This window comes from Doryrhamphus excisus, linkage group LG7 (genome assembly GCF_037039965.1).
Source record: "Doryrhamphus excisus strain RoL-2023G ecotype Guam linkage group LG7, RoL_Dexc_Guam_v1.1, whole genome shotgun sequence".
NCBI lineage: Eukaryota > Metazoa > Chordata > Actinopteri > Syngnathiformes > Syngnathidae > Doryrhamphus > Doryrhamphus excisus.
This window is the reverse complement of record NC_136363.1, coordinates 2,463,429-2,476,072: the sequence shown is the minus strand read 5'-3', so window position 1 is coordinate 2,476,072 and position 12,644 is coordinate 2,463,429. Positions and strand designations below refer to the sequence as shown.

At 36.2% G+C, this 12,644-nt stretch overlaps 1 long non-coding RNA gene across 1 annotated transcript in view; it reads right to left on the bottom strand.

Annotated features, from left to right (window-relative positions):
• The window catches only part of LOC131102203 (uncharacterized), a 46,840-nt gene extending 38,978 nt beyond the window's left edge, over positions 1–7,862 (bottom strand). The window contains exon 1 of the long non-coding RNA XR_013627652.1: positions 7,806–7,862. This is a non-coding gene — a long non-coding RNA (uncharacterized LOC131102203). The remainder of the gene's footprint in view (positions 1–7,805) is intronic.
• Between the last annotated feature and the right edge of the window lie 4,782 nt (positions 7,863–12,644).

Here is a 12,644-nt window from a genome sequence, read left to right as displayed (position 1 = left end):
TCTAGAGATTCGAGTCCACGTCCCTGAGTATCAGGTTCTTGGACAATGATCCGGATACACAATGAAGTTTCATCATTCCCATAGCTCTGTTTTTTTTGTGTATTTTTGAACATTTGGGAATTATTTGTGAAACATTATTTGTCAAAGGCTGCACGGTGGACGAGTGGTTAGCGCGCAGACCTCGCAGCTAGGAGACCTGAGTTCAATCCCACCCTCGGCTATCTCTGTGTGGAGTTTGCATGTTCTCCCCGTGCATGCGTGGGTTTTTTTTATTCCCGGTTCCCCGGTTCCACTTTGCTAACAGCACTTGATTCATCACACTGCAACTTAATACTCAAAAGTATTTAATTTATACTGATACTAAAATACTAATACTAAAATACTAATATCCCAAGGGGACGGCACAGCTAGGAGACCAGGGTTCAATTCCACCCTCGGCCTTCTATGTGTGGAGTTTACATGTTCTCCCCGTGCATGCGTGTTTTTTTTCCCGAGTACTCCGGTTTCCTCCCACATTCCAAAAACATGCTAGGTTAATTAGCCACTCCAAATTGTCCATAGGGATGAATGTGAGTGTGAATGTCTTACTGAGAACAAACACTTTGCTAACAGCACTCGATTCATCACACTGCAACTTAACACTCAAAAGGTGCATAAACGATACTAATACTAATACTAATTTATACTGATACTAAAATACTAATGCTAAAATACTAATTTCGCAAGGGGGCGGCACAGCTAGGAGACCAGGGTTCAATTCCACCCTCGGCCTTCTATGTGTGGAGTTTACATGTTCTCCCCGTGCATGCGTGTTTTTTTTTCCGAGTACTCCGGTTTCCTCCCACATTCCAAAAACATGCTAGGTTAATTAGCCACTCCAAATTGTCCATAGGTATGAATGTGAGTGTGAATGGTTGTTTGTCTATATGTGCCCTGTGATTGGCTGGCCACCAGTCCAGGGTGTACCCCGCCTCTCGCCCGAAGACAGCTGGGATAGGCTTCAGCACCCCCGCGACCCTTGTGAGGATAAGTGGTAGAAAATGAATGGTGAATTGGTTGTTTTCTATGCTACGAAACTACGAAAATATTTGATCTATTAATATGGAATCCAACTTTTTCCATTATTATTCTTATAATAATAATAACACACCTATAGTCACTTTTACACTCCTATTATTCATGGTTTATGCTAGAGAGCTAAGCAGTTACCCTTGAATTTATTTATTCTTAACTTACCACTTCCACATGGAATGGGAGGAGAACTTTTTTCATGACGTCAGACATACCGTGGCTGACTAAGCTAATGTTTTGTCTAATTACTGCCACCTAGTGACCGTTATCATGTATATTTTAATATGTCTGATGAATAGTAGACAATAGTCTACCACAAAACTGACATATTTTATTAATTAATTGATGAAAAAATATTGCATTGGATTTTTTTTTGACTATTTTTCCAGTACAGAGTCTAGAGTCTACAAATATATATTTTACTTTGTTGTATCGGAGACATCTAGCAGTGTAGGAACATTCTAAGAGCATAGAAGATCAAATAGAACATGTTGGGTTTTGAACTCCTCTTCGGGGAACACGATTGATTCGAGGGTATAAAAAAATAAAATAAAATCAAAGTTTCAGGTGAGGCTCACACACACACGAGGATCAGCTAAAAATCTTCACAGGATATTGGAACTCCTGCTAGGGGGTCACCACAGTGGATCATTTGCCTACGTCTCAACCTAACTACCATAATCTGCCATCAATACAGTAAAAAAAAAATGTAATATTTTTGCGATTAACGTATATAAAATCGATTTAAGACCTTCTCAATACAGTTTTTAACATTATTAGAGCCCTCTAGACATGATATAACAACCCTATTGTTGTCTTTACACTCATATTCCCAATATAGTCGACATAATAAGAGAAAATACAACGTTAGCATCCATGTGAGATCAGTTAATCCATCGATTTGCATTGTTTTTAAAATAATAATCGGCCATTTTATTCATGTATAGATTTTTATGAACGCTATTTCAGCCATATTAGAATTTTTTCCACAACCTAATTTTGAAAAAAAAAAAAAAAATTACAACTTTATTCATTTTTATTTTGTTTGTCATAACTTTACGGAATTTATAAAAAGGTCTATTTTCTTTAATATATGAACTTTATGATACAAAAATTATGTACTTTTTCTTCAGATTTTACCATGTTATTGTCATTAAATTACAATGTTTTTTTTCTTAATATTTTTACAATATTTTGATAAGTAAACAATGATTTTTTTATTTTTGGTGTTTTTTTGTTTTTTTTTAAATAATGTGTTCCAGGCCTATAAAAAAAACAAATGTGCCGTAAATGGCCGCCGGGTCACACTTTGGACAGCCATTTTTTTTTTTATTTTATTTTAATTTTATTTTCCAACTATTTCAGCTTTCTTGTTGTAAATTTATTCTCATAATTACAAGTTTATATAATACGATTTTTTTTCACATTTATTTCTATTATTCTATTTATAGAAAATAATATTATTTATATATTTTTTTAATATTTGGACTCTATTCTTAGTCCGCATGTTGGTGCGACGTAATGCAAGATGTGTATCTTCAGTGACATATTGCACCTAAGGACTTGGTAGGATTTCAGGAGGTTTGCCACCAGCTGCTCATAATGATCTGCCTTGTAGTTTTTCCAAGAAACTCTGATTTAAAAGTCAATTTCTGTCGTCTTCTCACACAAGCTTTTTTCATGCACAGATGTTTACATCGCTACGTCGCTATGACGACTGTTTTGCAATCAGGATATAAAAAATAGCAGCATCCCGTTTAAGGAGCTGTGCAGAATGAAATGAGAGAGTTCCCAAAATCACGGCGTGCCGCATGCATCACGCGTGGTGCGTGCTACTCTGCTGTTTGGTAATTGATCTGGCAGCGGTACCAACCACCTGGACCCAGAAGTCTCTTCAAACAAACGTCGGAAGGACTTAGCCTGCGTTCATGCAGATACTTTTGGATGGCCTGCGGGCGCACAATCGGGCCTCCAACCAGCCTCTGTACACAATTCAATACATTAAGTAGGTCCATCGTCATGCCAAGACTGGCAAATGTTTGAATTCATAATACTATCTCGGAAAAAGCATTGTGGAAGCTGGCATTTATTAAAAAAAAAATATTTGCATACTCTGTATTGCACCTTTTTTTCCTACATTTTTGTTGTTTAATTTTTTTTTATATTGTCTAAACATTTTATATTTCTCTTTAAATAATCTTCCTAAATTGTCTTTTCATAATATTTGGACTTTATTTCCATAATATTATATTTTTTTTTGTCCAAAATAGTTTTTCCATAAATTACACTTTTACTCTCATTTGTTTATTTCTCATCATATTATGACAAAAAATATTTTTTTTCTTTCTAAAACGGTCTTCATAATGTCATAAGATTATGGAATTTTTTTGTAGTTAAAATGCGATTTTTACTCTTAATATTTTGACTTTATTCTTATAAAATTTCTGCTGATTGTTCTTAAAGTTGATCCAAATATTTCAATGTTCTACTTAAGTAGTTTTGGTCAATTTTATTTTTGTAATATTACAACTTTATTCCCATAATATGTTGACTTTATTCTCATAATAATATGACCTTTATAGTTTAACTTTAAGTTCAATTTTATATAACTTAAATTATGCTATTAACCTAGCATGTTTTTGGAATGTGGGAGGAAACCGGAGTACCCGGAGAAAACCCACGCATGCACGGGGAGAACATGCAAACTCCACACAGAGATGGGTGGAATCGAACTCGGGTTAGTTATAACTTGGGAGTGTTAAGTTGCTGTGTGATGAGTTTAGTAATGCACAGGGAGTAGATGCAAACTCCACACAGAGATGTCCGAGGGTGGAATTGAACCCGGGTCCCCTAGCTGTGAGGTCTGCGCGCTACCCACTTCACCACCACGCAGCCGATATATTGGTATATGTTTGTATATTTATTAGTTATAACTTGGGAGTGTTAAGTTGCTGTGTGATGAGTTTAGTGATGCACGGGGAGAAGATGCAAACTCCACACAGAGATGTCCGAGGGTGGAATTGAACCCGGGTCTCCTAGCTGTGAGGTCTGCGCGCTACCCACTTGACCACCACACAGCCGATATATTGGTATATGTTTGTATATTTATTAGTTATAACTTGGGAGTGTTAAGTTGCTGTGTGATGAGTTTAGTGATGCACGGGGAGAAGATGCAAACTCCACACAGAGATGTCCGAGGGTGGAATTGAACCCGGGTCTCCTAGCTGTGAGGTCTGCGCGCTACCCACTTATCCACCACGCAGCCGATATATTGGTATATATTTTTTATATTTATTAGTTATAACTTGGGAGTGTTAAGTTGCTGTGTGATGAGTTTAGTGATGCACGGGGAGAACATGCAAACTCCGCACAGAGACGGCCGAGGGTGGAATTGAACCCTGGTCTCCTAGCAGTGAGGTCTGTGCGCTAACCACTCGACCACCGTGCCACCCGAAATTAGTTAATATTTGACTTAATTCTTGTAAAATGTATTTTTGCTGTTTTGTTTTAGTTTTCTTGTTAAATTCTATTTTTTTGAATATGGCGAGGGCCGGTGAACAACACCCGCATGTGGAAATTGGCCAATTTTTGTTATACATTAAACAAATGATCAAATGTATAGAAATGGTGAAATGAAAACCCGCATAAAGCAATAAAGAATTTAGTGATGCTAATAAAGAATATGCGTCGACTATATTAGCTGTTTGACGTTTGTGTGATACAAGTGAAAGCGTCAGCGACTGAAGAAGACAGATGGAAGATGGAGGTGGAGATGGTTGGAAGATGGAGCTTAGAGTCTTGCATTGTGTCCAGACAGGCGGGGCTAACTGCGGCTGGAGCTGCATGCTGTTTCTGCGATTAGCGTTCCATCTGGCAGGGGGGGGGGGGGGGGGGGGGGCGAGGCCAGCAGCCAGACCGCCGCAGCGTGTTGGGGATGTTCCTTTGCATTTGGCACCCGCAGTCCTTCTAGTCTCATTGTCCGGTTTGACACACAAGACCTACGGGGATCAAACATCTGGTGGACTTGGGTTTCGGAACAATGAAGACACGCCCCTGATACTTTTTTTCTGCTGTCTTCTTTTCTTTATCTTTGCAACCATTGCTGATATTTTTATTATTATTATTATTATTATTTTTCACCATATATTTTGGGTGGTTGTGCATTTTTTTTATTATTGTAAGATTTATATTTAGATTTGACATTTATATTTGTAGTTAAGATTCATAATTTGAGTGGGTAGCGCGCAGACCTCACAGCTAGGAGACCCGGGTTCAATTCCACCCTCGGATACCGTCTTGGCACTTTTGGTACTTGGTGCTATTATGCAAGGCTCTAGCATGCTAACTTTTAGCATGCTATCATTTTAACTATTTTACTTAAATCTAAATGTAAATGCGAATGCATGGTTAGCGCGCAGACCTCACAGCTAAGAAGACCAGGGTTCAATTCCACCCTCTGACATCTCTGCGTGGAGTTTGCATGTTCTCCCCGTGCATGCGTGGGTGATCACTAAATTCATCACACAGCAACTTAACACTCCTAAGTTATAACTAATAAATATACAAACATATACCAATATATCGGCTGCACGGCGGTCGAGTGGTTAGCGCGCAGACCTCACAGCTAAGAAGACCAGGGTTCAATTCCACCCTCTGACATCTCTGCGTGGAGTTTGCATGTTCTCCCCGTGCATGCGTGGGTGATCACTAAATTCATCACACAGCAACTTAACACTCCTAAGTTATAACTAATAAATATACAAACATATACCAATATATCGGCTGCACGGCGGTCGAGTGGTTAGCGCGCAGGCCTCACAGCCAGGAGACCAGGGTTCAATTCCACCCTCTGACATCTCTGTGTGGAGTTTGCATGTTCTCCCTGTGCATCACTAAACTCATCACACAGCAACTTAACACTCCCAAGTTATAACTAATAAATATACAAACATATACCACCAATATATCGGCTGCGTGGCAGTCGAGTGGTTAACGTGCAGACCTCACAGCTAGGAGACCAGGGTTCAATTCCACCCTCTGACATCTCTGTGTGGAGTTTGCACGTTCTTCTTGTTCTCCCCGTGCATGTGTGGGTGATCACTAAATTAATCACACAGCAACTTAACACTCCCAAGTTATAACTAATAAATATACAAACATATACCACCAATATATCGTCTGCATGGCGGTCGAGTGGTTAACGACCTCACAGCTAGGAGACCAGGGTTCAATTCCACCCCCGGCCCGTCTCTGTGTGGAGTAATGTGAATAATCAAAACATATTTTTTCGCGGAAAAACAAGCCATTTTATACGTCTTTGTTTACTATTTGGCCTACACAGCAGACAAGTGGTTAGCTCGCAGGCCTCACAGCGAGGAGACCCGAGTTCAATTCCACCCTTGGCCATCCCCCAGCCACCGCGACCCTCGTGAGGATAAGGTAGAAAACAAATGAATATATTTTTAAGGCTGGATGGCGGCGAGTGGGTAGCGCATAGGCCTCACAGCTAAGAGACCTGAGTTTGATTCCACTCTTGGCCATTGGTGACTCCAAATTGTCAGTTTGTGGTTCTGGTTTCTGGTTTCTGGTTTCTTCTGGGTTTTTTTAGAGACACCCATGACAATTTCACCTACCCGCAAAACTGGAACCCTGACACAAACGCCATATCTAAGTAAAATACCATCTTAGTAACCACTGGTATGCTTTTTCTAGATAGACACTGTAGCAGTCGGTAAATAAATGAAGCCAGAGATGGAAGGTCCAAACCAAACAGAAGGTAAGGTTAAGATAGGGATCATCAATGGCTACCGGACAAGATAGGTATGACTGAAGACAAAGTACTTTAATCAATTTCCCCGCACTACAGTATCGTGTTCATTATCAACTGAGAGCATCTGAAATATTTGTGTACCCTTAGGCTTATCTCGTTTACGGAAAAAAATCTAGTTTCATTTTTAGTTTTGCCTATATTTGCGCTGACCTTCAAGGACTGTGCAGTAACGCTTTTTTTTCCAAAACTATATGCTTTTTTGTGGTTGAATATGGCCTGTTATTACTAAAACATTATACATATTTAAGCAAAAAAAATATTTGATAAGTCTCTCAGGGAATTTCTAGTGTAGAAGCCCTTAGTCTTTTTTTAGACTTTGAACTACTACCTCATATTAACTCATATTAACTCACTAGCAAGATCTCATAGTGTATCGACTGGTTATATATTTTATCTCATATTTCATATTATCTTGCAAACTGTATTTGTATATAATTTGTAAAATTGTTCATTTGTAAACACTTGGGTTGTTTATATTGTTTATTTTTTATATTGTGTATTTTGTACTGCTTAACTGATTTGGTAATCTTTTATTTTAATTTATTAATTTTATTTTATTTGTATTAAAATATTGTCCCACTCACACCGGCAACAATGCGTGTACATATTTCGCATAAGGATTACAATTTTAAAAAATGTAAAGGTTAGCTAAGAAACATACAATATAAGTACCAATATTCATTCATTCATTCATTTTCCACCGCTTATCCTAACAAGGGTCGCGGGGGGTGCTGGAGCCTATCCCAGCTGTCTTCGGGCGATAGGCGGGTCACACCCTGAACTGGTGGCCAGCCAATCACAGGGCACATATAAACAAACAACCATTCACACTCACAAGTACCATTATGAGTTAAAAAAAAAAACAACAAACTATTATAATAACAAGCACAGCATGCATTTGTACCTGCCGGGCACACTGCATTGACGTCAGCCTCCATGTGGGTTCTGAGCTCCTCTGGCTCCTTCTGGTGGACAGAGGCAGCATTGCCTGAATGAATTCCTCCATTTTCTGTGCCGCTTGTCCTCCAATGAAATCCTTTCATCAGACGAAATGCATTATGGGAAAACATAGAAATATTTGTTTTTTATTATTGTAAAATTATATGGGTACTTGTAGATTTCTTAGCTACTTTTTGAGTGTTAAGTTGCTGTGTGATGAGTTTAGGGTTCTTTGTAAGGTGACACCGTGAGACAGACTGATACATTATATTGAGTAATGACCTCCTTGTGCCATAATATGGCACTATAATAATAATAATAATAATAATAATAATAATAATAATAATAATAATATTTTATGATGTGTACACACACTCTCTAAATTAGTGAGTGTGGCTTAAATACCGGTGCGTCTTATACATTACGGAAAAAATCCGGTATTATTTAGTTGTAGCCTAAGTGGTCTGCTATGAATTCAGAATTATAATAATCATAATTTCAAGCAAGAAGCATGTGGGCCTTCTGGTGGGTTCAAGGTAAGCAATGCGTATATGAAAATAACAATTACTGTACCACACAGACAGTAATAACAACAATAAGCCACACAAGCAATAGAAAATGAGGTTATAAATAAATCAAAACAAAAAGGCTGTACTACAATTTTTAAACAATGTAGTCTCAAGTACTTCAATACATTATTATTATTCCAAAACAAGAACATTTAATCCCTAAAAAAAAATCCTGTGTATCATTACAACAGTACAATTTTACTACGCCAGCTTGTGTAAACATAAGTTAAATGAATATGAAAAAGCTGTTTTGTAATTCAATAAACAGAGACATTAATACATTAAAAAAAAACTATTAAAGTCACGCTGTGCCTATTTTCCTTTTGTAACACGGCAGGACGAGCAATTGAGTTAAGGCATGCATATTACAGCTCTGCTAGAGGCATGTAAACATTTATTATTTCGCTACTGATTAACTGTGCTATTATCAAACACACAGCGGCTCTCGGGGATCGCCATTTTACCCTTTGGAGTGAGAGAGAGTTTCAATTGTCAAAAATACAGACTTTCATGAACACGTCACATGGAGTCGACAGGCAAAAGTAGAAAAAAGCAGGTACTCACAATAGATGGGAAGGACTACGGAGAGTGAATGTAAATGAGCACTAATATATATTAATATACCAGAATTTAGCTTAATGTACAATGAAAACAAAGAGACAGGCAAACAACACTCACTTTAGTTCAGCTGTGCGATTTTTGTCATGTTCCGGTTGTCAATAAAGCTAGCTTCAGGACCGTTACATCACTTCCGGTTTTAGCCAGAACAAGGAAGCAATTAGCCTACCGGAAGCTGGTGTTCAGGACTGACATATCAATGTCCTAAGTAGATGTAATTAATAAATTAGTACATTATGTTTAAATATGAATTGTTATATCATAAAAATGTTTAATAAGTTATGTTTTAAAAATATGCTAAAATCGCTAATGCTAAAATCGGACATGCTAATACAAGCTACATTGGGTTTATGCATTGTCATGTTAAAAGGTGCATAGGCAATCGATTGTGTGTACTTTTTTTGTATTGTATTTTACTTGTATTTTTGAATTATGAGTCCAGTAAAGTAGCAGAAATTTGCATTGCACAGCAGCAAGAGTACAGAATCAGTTAATCTGTACAAAGTGCAAAATACACAATATAAAAAAAATAAACAATATAAACAACCCGAGTATTAACAAATCAACAATTTTATTAATGTTATATACAAATACAGACTTCCTTTATTGTCATTGGACAATAACACCGCAGTGAAATTGCCAACGAAATGTTGTTGCCTGGCTCCTGTATATTAATAATAATAATAAATAATAATACTAATTATATATAATATTATATTACATATAATATTATATATATTATATATAATAACAATAAATAATAATAATTAATAGCAAATAATAACAATTAATAATAACAATAATAGTAATAATAAATAATAATTAATAACAACAATAATAATAATAAAAAAATAAAAAATAATTAATAATAATAAATAATAATAATAAACAACAATAAATAATAATAATAATAAATAATAATAAATAAAAATAAACAATATTCTGTGTGACTAGTAACATTACATCTTATGAATAATTTATATTTGTTTGTTTAGTTCATTTATCCATGTTTATGCTACAAAAAAGCCACCGTATTCAACCACGAATGATTTATATAATGCATGATTTATTAACACGACAGAGTGAAGGGACTCCAAAGGAGTCAAGTCAATGAACCGCTCATGACCATCCTGGACCCCATCTTCTGTTCCCACCGCAGATGTAGAGAGCCTGTGACTAGGAATTGTCATTTTATGCATATTGCACATACATAAGCGTACCGTTGCAGGAAGCTGACATTTATGTATGCAGCTGCCTCATTGGCTTTGGTGCAATACCTTTTGGCAAATGAAAGAGAAAGGTCAACTTCCACAGCTCCTTGGCTTGAAAAGGTGCCTTTTTTTTTCTCCCCCCGCAAAAAAAAAAAAACTATGCACAGAAAACAAACAATTACATCCATGACTGCCTTTATTTACTCCCATGATTGAGCAGTGCGGGGCAGACAGGCGCAGGCAGATTAATTAGCTCGCGCCTGGAAACCTTTATTTTTCACAGCATTGTCACATTGATGGATGGCTGATTAAAGTCATTGAGATGGCTATCAGTACGCAAGATCAAAACAGCGGAAACAAACAAATAAAAAAAAAAATAAAAAAATCTTACCTCAAAGGAAGAACTAAATGAAAGAAAAAAAAAATTGAGTTTTGCTTGGGATTTTTTTTTGTTTTTTTTTTCGTGGTTACGGACGCTACGATGAGAAAGGAAGAAAAGCAAGTAATTGGCTTGAAGGCTAAAAAGTACACTACATCATGCCAGCCGGCTTGTGTGTCTTTTGATGAGCTCTCTCATTAGGCTTCCATACAAGCCAGACTTCTGGAAATATCACAGAATTAATTAAAATGATAGGGATAGGAGAAAGTGGGCTGCCAATGACAGAGGGGGGGGGGTTGGGGGGGGCAGAAGAACCCAGATAATCATTGTTCTGATCAGAGCGCCATTGTCTGCCTATGAATGCGCCTGTTGACAGCGGGCAGCATCTCCACTATGTTTATCTAGGATTCCGCCGACCGGGTCGCTGGTTTTCCAGCACGCCGCTGTTGATGGAGTATTCACTTCCCGATGCGCCGACGAGGTTCAAAGGACTCTTTTAGTTGCCGGAGCACACACAAAAAAATAATTAATAATAACAATAATAACAATAATAGTAATAATAAATCATAATAAACAACAATAAATAATAATAAATCATAATAAACAATAATAAATAATAATAAATCATAATAAACAATAATAAGTAATAATAATAAAAAATCATAATTAATAACAAAAATAATAACACATCATAATAAATCATAATAATAAATCATAATTAATAACAAATATAATAAAAAATAATAAAAATAATAAATAATAATAAATAACAGTAATATTAATAATAACAATAATATTATTAATAATAATAATAGATAACAATAATAGTAAAAATAAATAATAATAATAAACAATAATACAATAATAAATAATAATAAATAATAAATTCCTCATGAGTGTGAATGGTTGTTTGTCTATATGTGCCCTGTGATTGGCTGGCCACCAGTCCAGGGTGTACCCCGCCTCTCGCCCGAAGACAGCTGGGATAGGCTCCAGCACCCCCCGCAACCCTCGTGAGGAAAAAGCGGTAGAAAATGAATGAATGAATGAATAATTAATAATAACAATAATAGTAATAATAAATAATAATAAATCATAATTAATAACAATAAATAATAAAAAATGGTAAGAAATAGTCATAATTAATAATAATTTATAATAACAATAATAGTAATAATAAATAATAATAAAAAAAACAAAATAATAAAAAATAATAATAATATACAAAATAATAAAAATAAAAATAATAAACAAGAATACAATAAAACAATAATAAATAATAATAAATAATAAATTACTAATGCATATGAATGGTTGTTTGTCTATATGTGCCCTGTGATTGGCTGGCCACCAGTCCAGGGTTTACCCCGCCCTCTCGCCCGAAGACAGCTGGGATAGGCTCCAGCACCCCCCCCCCCCCGCGACCCTCATGAGGAGAAAAATGAATGAATGAATATTGGTACTTGTATTGTATGTTTCCTAGCTAACCTTTACATTTTTTTTTATTTATTTTGCCCATCATTCACAATCCTGATGCGAAATATGTGGCCACCTAGTGACCAGAATACTACATTTCACTTGTAGTTTCATATGTTTTGACTAAAAATAGACCATTGTCTACCATGAAAGAGTGATCATTGATTAATTAATTTCTGGAAAAAAAAAGTGCTCTAGAGGGACGACTGTACTATACTGTACTATTGTTACATTATCAGTTCATTATATTGATATAAGTACAGTAAAGTCTTGTTATATCGATATCGGTTATAACGAATTACTACTTATTACGATACTATTTTCATTTCCCGGCAAATTTCTAGTCTTTTATGATATAATTAGCTCCGTTAGTACGATACTCGGTTATTATGATAGTCTGGTTACTACGATGCCCTTTTCATCTCCCGCCAGCCAATTTGGTCTGCTTATATCGATACAAAAGCAGCTTAAATCAATCTTTGCTTAAGGATTGACCTGTGAACCAGGAAGTGCGGGAATCGGTGTGTGTGTGTGCTGCGCTCTGGTGGTGG